General features: G+C 62.4%; 4 non-coding genes across 4 annotated transcripts; all 4 read right to left on the reverse strand.

Moving 5' to 3' along the window:
- Window positions 1-2,476: 2,476 nt before the first annotated feature.
- On the reverse strand, window positions 2,477-2,595 carry LOC113835150. The gene has a single exon (XR_003484453.1). It is a non-coding gene; the product is annotated as a 5S ribosomal RNA (ribosomal RNA).
- A 2,591-nt stretch (window positions 2,596-5,186) lies between these two features.
- LOC113835149 lies at window positions 5,187-5,305 on the reverse strand. Its single transcript, XR_003484452.1, has one exon. It is a non-coding gene; the product is annotated as a 5S ribosomal RNA (ribosomal RNA).
- Window positions 5,306-7,907: 2,602 nt separating this feature from the next.
- LOC113835148 lies at window positions 7,908-8,026 on the reverse strand. Its single transcript, XR_003484451.1, has one exon. It is a non-coding gene; the product is annotated as a 5S ribosomal RNA (ribosomal RNA).
- Window positions 8,027-10,641: 2,615 nt separating this feature from the next.
- LOC113835146 lies at window positions 10,642-10,760 on the reverse strand. Its single transcript, XR_003484446.1, has one exon. It is a non-coding gene; the product is annotated as a 5S ribosomal RNA (ribosomal RNA).
- Between the last annotated feature and the right edge of the window lie 1,960 nt (window positions 10,761-12,720).

A 12,720-nucleotide genomic window follows, 5' to 3' on the forward strand; every position in this document is an offset into this window, starting at 1 on the left:
CTGCACACCTTGTTCCACTGGAACAAGAAATGCTTCCCTATGTAGCTGGGATGGCTCCTGCATCGCACTAAGATACACTTGTCTCCAAGATTCAGGCTCAGAGAGGTAAGGGACTGGAGTAGGAAGACAAGCATTTCTCTTCAGAGGAACCTGTGCTCTGGAACTCCAGGATCTTTCCCTGACCAGTGCTATGAATGAAGCCACATCAATACACTAAGGACTATCTTATGATTCAAATGGATGAAACACAGTATGGACAGGCCCAAGAGACTGTTTAGATTGTATCAAAATGCATGTGGGATGGGGCTGGAGAGATGGCTCAGAAGTTAAGAGCACTGGCTGTTCTTCATGAGGTCCTGAGTTCAATTCCCAGAAACCACATGGTGGCTCACAACCATCTGTAATGAGATCTGGTGCCTCTTCTGGTGTGCTGATATACACGGAAGCAGAATGTTTGTATACATAACAAATAAAATCTTTAAAAAAAATGCATGTGTGAGAAAGGAAGGATGTCACCATAATCCAGCATGTGTGCACATGCATGGCCTAATAATACCAACCAAACATAACACTTGTGAGCACTTACACAAGAAACACTTACCCAAGGACCCACATTCAAAAAAATAAAATGATGACAGGGGAACTAGGAAACAGGGACTTTCCTTGTTTTCTTTTCTAGCAGCATCAACACTGCCTTCAATGGAAGGTGCCCAATGAAATGGCCCGAAAGGCACCAGATCACTTGTGCCCAGTGAGGGGAGACACTGTCCTGCCCGTGCTCTACCATGGTGCCTTGACCAATCTGGTGCTTGCTCTGCTCGGGGCACAATTGGGGAACTATTGGCTCCTGCAACTGCAAATCCTCACCCTCCCCATTACACACCGCCTCCTAATCATCCTGGACTATACTCTGGTCCACCACTTGTTCCTGAACCTCATCCATATCCTCAACTAGTGCTCCCTCTTTTGCTGCCGATATCACCCTCATCACGGGGAATCCAGGAAGACCAGATGGCTGGGAGCAGGGTAGAGGTTGTGTTTTGGTTTGTGCATCCCTGCATGCCTGCTTGTGAGATTGTGTGCCTGTGTGTGTGTATGTGTGTGTGTGTGTGTGGTGTGTGTGGTGTGTGTGGTGTGTGAGAGTGTGCAGTGAACTTGTGTGCCTACATGCGCCTTTGAGTTGGTGGGAATCTGCATGTGAGTGGCATGTGTTGCCAGGTTGGATAACTTGGAATGCCGGCTCCTGGGCTCCCAGTTCTTCCCCCACCCCCCAGGCCCCACTCCCACCTCCATCCATCCACGCTCTAGAGGTGCCATCCATACCTGCACTGATCATTGCATCCATTCCTCGGTGCCAAGCGTTGAGCCGCCCGCGGGAACAGGGAGAATGAGAAGGGAGAAGGGCAGGCTGGCCAGCTTGGAAGATGCTCCTGCTTCGATGGGTCCCGGGAACCTGGAACCTGGAACCTGGAACCTGGAACCTGGAACCTGGAACCTGGTTCTTGGCGTCTACTGCCCGTGGACGGTGCCGGCGGTGGCACGTCTCGGGCCAGAATGATCTTGGGCCATGCATCCTGAGTTCCTCCCCCAGGGCCACGCGGCCACCCAGCCACCGCTCCCTCCATCAACGAAGAGCCATGGGCCGCCCGCCTCTTCCTTCCCCCGCCACCGCTGGCTCTGAGCGCGACCTTTGTGCAGCCGGACTGACATAAGGACGCCTTGGGTGGCATGTGAAAAGCACAGCACAGACCTCTCTCGGCTCTGGCTGACCAGTCGCCCTCATAGAAGCACCCCCGGCTTCGTGGGACAGCGCCTAACCTGGAGGTTCCATGCTCTTGACTCCAGACCCATCTTGGACCACGGTGCTTGGCCACCACCTCTACTCACTCCATCCCTGCGCCCAGGCCCTGGCCCCTCGGAGGTTGGGCTCAAGAAGCCACCAACTGTGGATATCTGGCATCCCATCCCACCCGGGACTCGCACAGCCACCCGCACCCACCAGCCCTGTGGGAGCACCAGAGGGCACCAGTGCGTGTGCGCTGCCACCCGAGTGGGCCTACACACAGGCGCGCAGAAACACACTCAAGCATGCACACAAGGGGCTCCGTGCCTACACAGACACAGACACAGACAGACAGACAGACAGACAGACAGACACACAAGCACGCGGATGCGCAGACAGCCTGTAGCATCCGATTCTTAGCTTGGGTGGTCCTGGGATCCCCACTCACTCGGGTGTCTCCCCTCCTCGTGGGTTTCCTGTCGGCCTGAGGGCTCTGACCCACGGTGGGTGAATTTGGGACCTTGTCGGGGTGGGGAGTGTTGTAGTTGGCGTGGTGTGATGGAGGGGCTCCTTCCGGGGTGCGGATGGGGGTGGCCTGGCCTGGGCTGGGCCTCGGCCCGCCGGCCTCGAAGGCCCAGAAGAGCCAAAAGGGAGCCAGGCCAAAAAAAAAAAAACAAAAACAAACCAAAAAAAAGCCTACAGCACCCGGTATTCCCAGGCGGTCTCCCATCCAAGTACTAACCAGGCCCGACCCTGCTTAGCTTCCGAGATCAGACGAGATCGGGCGCGTTCAGGGTGGTATGGCCGTAGACGAGGGAGGCCGGCGCCGCGCCGCCCCAAGAGCCTGCTGCTGCGCTCGCCCGCCTGCCACCGAGCCCAGCCGAGCCCAGACCACCACCCTGCGACCCTGAGCCCGGCTCCAACCTCACCCAGACGCGACAGCGCGCCCGCCAGCCCGCCCGCCTGTCACCCAGCCCGTCCTCAGCCCTCTGCCCTGCCCCGGAGCAGGGGCCCACGGCCAGCACTTGCCAGCCTTTCCCACACCCCACGCCCACATCCCGACCTCCTCTCCCTTCTCTCCCGTGCCCCCGCCAGGTTTGCTGGCCTCCATTTCCCTCCGCCTCGGGTGGGTGGGTGGGTGGGTGGGTGGGTCCGGTGTGCTCGCGCCTCTCGCTCCCCGGGTGGGGAATCCACGGGTGTCGGCTTGGACGCCTCGGGGGCTTTCCAGGGCAGTGGCTGGCTTTGGACCCCGACTCGCCCCACCGGTGGGCTGTTGCCAGGTAGCCAGCCAGCTTTAGCGCCTTGCCTTTGGGCAGTCCGGAGCTTTTGGAGCCCTCCTCTGACCTGCAGGCCATTTCTGTCCCTGGTGGATCGGGCTTGGGGGTCGGGGTCGCGAGGACTTCAGGGTCAGGGGTGCGGGTGGGGGTGGGAGGAGGGTGTCGAGGCCCAGCACGGGCTGCTGCGGGCTGCGCTTTGCCGCTTTCTTTTCCCGGAGCGTCTCCCACTGGCTTCCAGTGGAGGTGCCCAGGGAGGCGCAGGCAAGGCTGCCGGATCGCTTGTGCCATCCTCCCAGACAGGGTAGACACTGTCCCGCCCGTGCTCTGCCAGAGGTGCCTTGACGGATCGGGTTCTCGCTCGGCCGGGCGGTCATCTCTCACCCTCGGGGCACCCCTGGGGAACTGTTGGCTCCTGCTCCTGGAAATCCTCCTCCTCGTTCTCCTCCTCCTCCTCCTCCTCCTCCTCCTCGTCCTCGTTCTCCTCCTCCTCCTCCTCTTCCTCCTCCTCCTCGTCACCCCATCCTCCTTTTCCTCTCCCTCTCCCTCTCCTCCCCCTTCCTCCTCCCCTTGTCCTTTCTCTGGTCCTCCTCCTTATCCTCATTTTCATCCACATCATCCTCCTAGTGCTCCCCTCTCTCCTCACCACATTTCCATCCTCCCGGAGAATCCAGGAAGACCGGGTGGCTGGGAGCAGGTTAGAGGGTGTGTGTTTGTGTGTGTGTCCCTGATGCGTGCTTGCGTGCCTGTGTGCGTGTGTGTGTGTGTGTGTGTGTGTGTGTGTGTTTGTTTTTGCGCGAGCGTGCAGTGTGCGTGCGTGCCTACCTGCGCGTTTCCTTTCCTGTGTGTTGGTGGGAATGTGCATGTGAGTTGCGTGTGTTGCCAGGTTGGATAACTTGGAATGCCGGCTCCTGGGCTCCCAGTTCTTCCCCCACCCCCCAGGCCCCACTCCCACCTCCATCCATCCACGCTCTAGAGGTGCCATCCATACCTGCACTGATCATTGCATCCATTCCTCGGTGCCAAGCGTTGAGCCGCCCGCGGGAACAGGGAGAATGAGAAGGGAGAAGAGCAGGCTGGCCAGCTTGGAAGATGCTCCTGCTTCGATGGGTCCCGGGAACCTGGAACCTGGAACCTGGAACCTGGAACCTGGAACCTGGTTCTTGGCGTCTACTGCCCGTGGACGGTGCCGGCGGTGGCACGTCTCGGGCCAGAATGATCTTGGGCCATGCATCCTGAGTTCCTCCCCCAGGGCCACGCGGCCACCCAGCCACCGCTCCCTCCATCAACGAAGAGCCATGGGCCGCCCGCCTCTTCCTTCCCCCGCCACCGCTGGCTCTGAGCGCGACCTTTGTGCAGCCGGACTGACATAAGGACGCCTTGGGTGGCATGTGAAAAGCACAGCACAGACCTCTCTCGGCTCTGGCTGACCAGTCGCCCTCATAGAAGCACCCCCGGCTTCGTGGGACAGCGCCTAACCTGGAGGTTCCATGCTCTTGACTCCAGACCCATCTTGGACCACGGTGCTTGGCCACCACCTCTACTCACTCCATCCCTGCGCCCAGGCCCTGGCCCCTCGGAGGTTGGGCTCAAGAAGCCACCAACTGTGGATATCTGGCATCCCATCCCACCCGGGACTCGCACAGCCACCCGCACCCACCAGCCCTGTGGGAGCACCAGAGGGCACCAGTGCGTGTGCGCTGCCACCCGAGTGGGCCTACACACAGGCGCGCAGAAACACACTCAAGCATGCACACAAGGGGCTCCGTGCCTACACAGACACAGACACAGACAGACAGACAGACAGACACACAAGCACGCGGATGCGCAGACAGCCTGTAGCATCCGATTCTTAGCTTGGGTGGTCCTGGGATCCCCACTCACTCGGGTGTCTCCCCTCCTCGTGGGTTTCCTGTCGGCCTGAGGGCTCTGACCCACGGTGGGTGAATTTGGGACCTTGTCGGGGTGGGGAGTGTTGTAGTTGGCGTGGTGTGATGGAGGGGCTCCTTCCGGGGTGCGGATGGGGGTGGCCTGGCCTGGGCTGGGCCTCGGCCCGCCGGCCTCGAAGGCCCAGAAGAGCCAAAAGGGAGCCAGGCCAAAAAAAAAAAAACAAAAACAAACCAAAAAAAAGCCTACAGCACCCGGTATTCCCAGGCGGTCTCCCATCCAAGTACTAACCAGGCCCGACCCTGCTTAGCTTCCGAGATCAGACGAGATCGGGCGCGTTCAGGGTGGTATGGCCGTAGACGAGGGAGGCCGGCGCCGCGCCGCCCCAAGAGCCTGCTGCTGCGCTCGCCCGCCTGCCACCGAGCCCAGCCGAGCCCAGACCACCACCCTGCGACCCTGAGCCCGGCTCCAACCTCACCCAGACGCGACAGCGCGCCCGCCAGCCCGCCCGCCTGTCACCCAGCCCGTCCTCAGCCCTCTGCCCTGCCCCGGAGCAGGGGCCCACGGCCAGCACTTGCCAGCCTTTCCCACACCCCACGCCCACATCCCGACCTCCTCTCCCTTCTCTCCCGTGCCCCCGCCAGGTTTGCTGGCCTCCATTTCCCTCCGCCTCGGGTGGGTGGGTGGGTGGGTGGGTGGGTCCGGTGTGCTCGCGCCTCTCGCTCCCCGGGTGGGGAATCCACGGGTGTCGGCTTGGACGCCTCGGGGGCTTTCCAGGGCAGTGGCTGGCTTTGGACCCCGACTCGCCCCACCGGTGGGCTGTTGCCAGGTAGCCAGCCAGCTTTAGCGCCTTGCCTTTGGGCAGTCCGGAGCTTTTGGAGCCCTCCTCTGACCTGCAGGCCATTTCTGTCCCTGGTGGATCGGGCTTGGGGGTCGGGGTCGCGAGGACTTCAGGGTCAGGGGTGCGGGTGGGGGTGGGAGGAGGGTGTCGAGGCCCAGCACGGGCTGCTGCGGGCTGCGCTTTGCCGCTTTCTTTTCCCGGAGCGTCTCCCACTGGCTTCCAGTGGAGGTGCCCAGGGAGGCGCAGGCAAGGCTGCCGGATCGCTTGTGCCATCCTCCCAGACAGGGTAGACACTGTCCCGCCCGTGCTCTGCCAGAGGTGCCTTGACGGATCGGGTTCTCGCTCGGCCGGGCGGTCATCTCTCACCCTCGGGGCACCCCTGGGGAACTGTTGGCTCCTGCTCCTGGAAATCCTCCTCCTCGTTCTCCTCCTCCTCCTCCTCCTCCTCCTCCTCCTCGTCCTCGTTCTCCTCCTCCTCCTCCTCTTCCTCCTCCTCCTCGTCACCCCATCCTCCTTTTCCTCTCCCTCTCCCTCTCCTCCCCCTTCCTCCTCCCCTTGTCCTTTCTCTGGTCCTCCTCCTTATCCTCATTTTCATCCACATCATCCTCCTAGTGCTCCCCTCTCTCCTCACCACATTTCCATCCTCCCGGAGAATCCAGGAAGACCGGGTGGCTGGGAGCAGGTTAGAGGGTGTGTGTTTGTGTGTGTGTCCCTGATGCGTGCTTGCGTGCCTGTGTGCGTGTGTGTGTGTGTGTGTGTGTGTGTGTGTGTGTGTGTGTTTTGTTTTTGCGCGAGCGTGCAGTGTGCGTGCGTGCCTACCTGCGCGTTTCCTTTCCTGTGTGTTGGTGGGAATGTGCATGTGAGTTGCGTGTGTTGCCAGGTTGGATAACTTGGAATGCCGGCTCCTGGGCTCCCAGTTCTTCCCCCACCCCCCAGGCCCCACTCCCACCTCCATCCATCCACGCTCTAGAGGTGCCATCCATACCTGCACTGATCATTGCATCCATTCCTCGGTGCCAAGCGTTGAGCCGCCCGCGGGAACAGGGAGAATGAGAAGGGAGAAGGGCAGGCTGGCCAGCTTGGAAGATGCTCCTGCTTCGATGGGTCCCGGGAACCTGGAACCTGGAACCTGGAACCTGGAACCTGGAACCTGGTTCTTGGCGTCTACTGCCCGTGGACGGTGCCGGCGGTGGCACGTCTCGGGCCAGAATGATCTTGGGCCATGCATCCTGAGTTCCTCCCCCAGGGCCACGCGGCCACCCAGCCACCGCTCCCTCCATCAACGAAGAGCCATGGGCCGCCCGCCTCTTCCTTCCCCCGCCACCGCTGGCTCTGAGCGCGACCTTTGTGCAGCCGGACTGACATAAGGACGCCTTGGGTGGCATGTGAAAAGCACAGCACAGACCTCTCTCGGCTCTGGCTGACCAGTCGCCCTCATAGAAGCACCCCCGGCTTCGTGGGACAGCGCCTAACCTGGAGGTTCCATGCTCTTGACTCCAGACCCATCTTGGACCACGGTGCTTGGCCACCACCTCTACTCACTCCATCCCTGCGCCCAGGCCCTGGCCCCTCGGAGGTTGGGCTCAAGAAGCCACCAACTGTGGATATCTGGCATCCCATCCCACCCGGGACTCGCACAGCCACCCGCACCCACCAGCCCTGTGGGAGCACCAGAGGGCACCAGTGCGTGTGCGCTGCCACCCGAGTGGGCCTACACACAGGCGCGCAGAAACACACTCAAGCATGCACACAAGGGGCTCCGTGCCTACACAGACACAGACACAGACAGACAGACAGACAGACACACAAGCACGCGGATGCGCAGACAGCCTGTAGCATCCGATTCTTAGCTTGGGTGGTCCTGGGATCCCCACTCACTCGGGTGTCTCCCCTCCTCGTGGGTTTCCTGTCGGCCTGAGGGCTCTGACCCACGGTGGGTGAATTTGGGACCTTGTCGGGGTGGGGAGTGTTGTAGTTGGCGTGGTGTGATGGAGGGGCTCCTTCCGGGGTGCGGATGGGGGTGGCCTGGCCTGGGCTGGGCCTCGGCCCGCCGGCCTCGAAGGCCCAGAAGAGCCAAAAGGGAGCCAGGCCAAAAAAAAAAAACAAAAACAAACCAAAAAAAAGCCTACAGCACCCGGTATTCCCAGGCGGTCTCCCATCCAAGTACTAACCAGGCCCGACCCTGCTTAGCTTCCGAGATCAGACGAGATCGGGCGCGTTCAGGGTGGTATGGCCGTAGACGAGGGAGGCCGGCGCCGCGCCGCCCCAAGAGCCTGCTGCTGCGCTCGCCCGCCTGCCACCGAGCCCAGCCGAGCCCAGACCACCACCCTGCGACCCTGAGCCCGGCTCCAACCTCACCCAGACGCGACAGCGCGCCCGCCAGCCCGCCCGCCTGTCACCCAGCCCGTCCTCAGCCCTCTGCCCTGCCCCGGAGCAGGGGCCCACGGCCAGCACTTGCCAGCCTTTCCCACACCCCACGCCCACATCCCGACCTCCTCTCCCTTCTCTCCCGTGCCCCCGCCAGGTTTGCTGGCCTCCATTTCCCTCCGCCTCGGGTGGGTGGGTGGGTGGGTGGGTGGGTCCGGTGTGCTCGCGCCTCTCGCTCCCCGGGTGGGGAATCCACGGGTGTCGGCTTGGACGCCTCGGGGGCTTTCCAGGGCAGTGGCTGGCTTTGGACCCCGACTCGCCCCACCGGTGGGCTGTTGCCAGGTAGCCAGCCAGCTTTAGCGCCTTGCCTTTGGGCAGTCCGGAGCTTTTGGAGCCCTCCTCTGACCTGCAGGCCATTTCTGTCCCTGGTGGATCGGGCTTGGGGGTCGGGGTCGCGAGGACTTCAGGGTCAGGGGTGCGGGTGGGGGTGGGAGGAGGGTGTCGAGGCCCAGCACGGGCTGCTGCGGGCTGCGCTTTGCCGCTTTCTTTTCCCGGAGCGTCTCCCACTGGCTTCCAGTGGAGGTGCCCAGGGAGGCGCAGGCAAGGCTGCCGGATCGCTTGTGCCATCCTCCCAGACAGGGTAGACACTGTCCCGCCCGTGCTCTGCCAGAGGTGCCTTGACGGATCGGGTTCTCGCTCGGCCGGGCGGTCATCTCTCACCCTCGGGGCACCCCTGGGGAACTGTTGGCTCCTGCTCCTGGAAATCCTCCTCCTCGTTCTCCTCCTCCTCCTCCTCCTCCTCCTCCTCCTCCTCCTCCTCCTCGTCCTCGTTCTCCTCCTCCTCCTCCTCTTCCTCCTCCTCCTCGTCACCCCATCCTCCTTTTCCTCTCCCTCTCCCTCTCCTCCCCCTTCCTCCTCCCCTTGTCCTTTCTCTGGTCCTCCTCCTTATCCTCATTTTCATCCACATCATCCTCCTAGTGCTCCCCTCTCTCCTCACCACATTTCCATCCTCCCGGAGAATCCAGGAAGACCGGGTGGCTGGGAGCAGGTTAGAGGGTGTGTGTTTGTGTGTGTGTCCCTGATGCGTGCTTGCGTGCCTGTGTGCGTGTGTGTGTGTGTGTGTGTGTGTGTGTGTGTGTGTGTGTTTTGTTTTTGCGCGAGCGTGCAGTGTGCGTGCGTGCCTACCTGCGCGTTTCCTTTCCTGTGTGTTGGTGGGAATGTGCATGTGAGTTGCGTGTGTTGCCAGGTTGGATAACTTGGAATGCCGGCTCCTGGGCTCCCAGTTCTTCCCCCACCCCCCAGGCCCCACTCCCACCTCCATCCATCCACGCTCTAGAGGTGCCATCCATACCTGCACTGATCATTGCATCCATTCCTCGGTGCCAAGCGTTGAGCCGCCCGCGGGAACAGGGAGAATGAGAAGGGAGAAGGGCAGGCTGGCCAGCTTGGAAGATGCTCCTGCTTCGATGGGTCCCGGGAACCTGGAACCTGGAACCTGGAACCTGGAACCTGGAACCTGGTTCTTGGCGTCTACTGCCCGTGGACGGTGCCGGCGGTGGCACGTCTCGGGCCAGAATGATCTTGGGCCATGCATCCTGAGTTCCTCCCCCAGGGCCACGCGGCCACCCAGCCACCGCTCCCTCCATCAACGAAGAGCCATGGGCCGCCCGCCTCTTCCTTCCCCCGCCACCGCTGGCTCTGAGCGCGACCTTTGTGCAGCCGGACTGACATAAGGACGCCTTGGGTGGCATGTGAAAAGCACAGCACAGACCTCTCTCGGCTCTGGCTGACCAGTCGCCCTCATAGAAGCACCCCCGGCTTCGTGGGACAGCGCCTAACCTGGAGGTTCCATGCTCTTGACTCCAGACCCATCTTGGACCACGGTGCTTGGCCACCACCTCTACTCACTCCATCCCTGCGCCCAGGCCCTGGCCCCTCGGAGGTTGGGCTCAAGAAGCCACCAACTGTGGATATCTGGCATCCCATCCCACCCGGGACTCGCACAGCCACCCGCACCCACCAGCCCTGTGGGAGCACCAGAGGGCACCAGTGCGTGTGCGCTGCCACCCGAGTGGGCCTACACACAGGCGCGCAGAAACACACTCAAGCATGCACACAAGGGGCTCCGTGCCTACACAGACACAGACACAGACAGACAGACAGACAGACACACAAGCACGCGGATGCGCAGACAGCCTGTAGCATCCGATTCTTAGCTTGGGTGGTCCTGGGATCCCCACTCACTCGGGTGTCTCCCCTCCTCGTGGGTTTCCTGTCGGCCTGAGGGCTCTGACCCACGGTGGGTGAATTTGGGACCTTGTCGGGGTGGGGAGTGTTGTAGTTGGCGTGGTGTGATGGAGGGGCTCCTTCCGGGGTGCGGATGGGGGTGGCCTGGCCTGGGCTGGGCCTCGGCCCGCCGGCCTCGAAGGCCCAGAAGAGCCAAAAGGGAGCCAGGCCAAAAAAAAAAAAACAAAAACAAACCAAAAAAAAGCCTACAGCACCCGGTATTCCCAGGCGGTCTCCCATCCAAGTACTAACCAGGCCCGACCCTGCTTAGCTTCCGAGATCAGACGAGATCGGGCGCGTTCAGGGTGGTATGGCCGTAGACGAGGGAGGCCGTCGCCGCGCCGCCCCAAGAGCCTGCTGCTGCGCTCGCCCGCCTGCCACCGAGCCCAGCCGAGCCCAGACCACCACCCTGCGACCCTGAGCCCGGCTCCAACCTCACCCAGACGCGACAGCGCGCCCGCCAGCCCGCCCGCCTGTCACCCAGCCCGTCCTCAGCCCTCTGCCCTGCCCCGGAGCAGGGGCCCACGGCCAGCACTTGCCAGCCTTTCCCACACCCCACGCCCACATCCCGACCTCCTCTCCCTTCTCTCCCGTGCCCCCGCCAGGTTTGCTGGCCTCCATTTCCCTCCGCCTCGGGTGGGTGGGTGGGTGGGTGGGTGGGTCCGGTGTGCTCGCGCCTCTCGCTCCCCGGGTGGGGAATCCACGGGTGTCGGCTTGGACGCCTCGGGGGCTTTCCAGGGCAGTGGCTGGCTTTGGACCCCGACTCGCCCCACCGGTGGGCTGTTGCCAGGTAGCCAGCCAGCTTTAGCGCCTTGCCTTTGGGCAGTCCGGAGCTTTTGGAGCCCTCCTCTGACCTGCAGGCCATTTCTGTCCCTGGTGGATCGGGCTTGGGGGTCGGGGTCGCGAGGACTTCAGGGTCAGGGGTGCGGGTGGGGGTGGGAGGAGGGTGTCGAGGCCCAGCACGGGCTGCTGCGGGCTGCGCTTTGCCGCTTTCTTTTCCCGGAGCGTCTCCCACTGGCTTCCAGTGGAGGTGCCCAGGGAGGCGCAGGCAAGGCTGCCGGATCGCTTGTGCCATCCTCCCAGACAGGGTAGACACTGTCCCGCCCGTGCTCTGCCAGAGGTGCCTTGACGGATCGGGTTCTCGCTCGGCCGGGCGGTCATCTCTCACCCTCGGGGCACCCCTGGGGAACTGTTGGCTCCTGCTCCTGGAAATCCTCCTCCTCGTTCTCCTCCTCCTCCTCCTCCTCCTCGTCCTCGTTCTCCTCCTCCTCCTCCTCTTCCTCCTCCTCCTCGTCACCCCATCCTCCTTTTCCTCTCCCTCTCCCTCTCCTCCCCCTTCCTCCTCCCCTTGTCCTTTCTCTGGTCCTCCTCCTTATCCTCATTTTCATCCACATCATCCTCCTAGTGCTCCCCTCTCTCCTCACCACATTTCCATCCTCCCGGAGAATCCAGGAAGACCGGGTGGCTGGGAGCAGGTTAGAGGGTGTGTGTTTGTGTGTGTGTCCCTGATGCGTGCTTGCGTGCCTGTGTGCGTGTGTGTGTGTGTGTGTGTGTGTGTGTGTGTGTGTGTTTGTTTTTGCGCGAGCGTGCAGTGTGCGTGCGTGCCTACCTGCGCGTTTCCTTTCCTGTGTGTTGGTGGGAATGTGCATGTGAGTTGCGTGTGTTGCCAGGTTGGATAACTTGGAATGCCGGCTCCTGGGCTCCCAGTTCTTCCCCCACCCCCCAGGCCCCACTCCCACCTCCATCCATCCACGCTCTAGAGGTGCCATCCATACCTGCACTGATCATTGCATCCATTCCTCGGTGCCAAGCGTTGAGCCGCCCGCGGGAACAGGGAGAATGAGAAGGGAGAAGAGCAGGCTGGCCAGCTTGGAAGATGCTCCTGCTTCGATGGGTCCCGGGAACCTGGAACCTGGAACCTGGAACCTGGAACCTGGAACCTGGTTCTTGGCGTCTACTGCCCGTGGACGGTGCCGGCGGTGGCACGTCTCGGGCCAGAATGATCTTGGGCCATGCATCCTGAGTTCCTCCCCCAGGGCCACGCGGCCACCCAGCCACCGCTCCCTCCATCAACGAAGAGCCATGGGCCGCCCGCCTCTTCCTTCCCCCGCCACCGCTGGCTCTGAGCGCGACCTTTGTGCAGCCGGACTGACATAAGGACGCCTTGGGTGGCATGTGAAAAGCACAGCACAGACCTCTCTCGGCTCTGGCTGACCAGTCGCCCTCATAGAAGCACCCCCGGCTTCGTGGGACAGCGCCTAACCTGGAGGTTCCATGCTCTT

Source organism: Cricetulus griseus, chromosome 3 (assembly GCF_003668045.3).
Source record: "Cricetulus griseus strain 17A/GY chromosome 3, alternate assembly CriGri-PICRH-1.0, whole genome shotgun sequence".
Classification (NCBI taxonomy): Eukaryota; Metazoa; Chordata; class Mammalia; order Rodentia; family Cricetidae; genus Cricetulus; species Cricetulus griseus.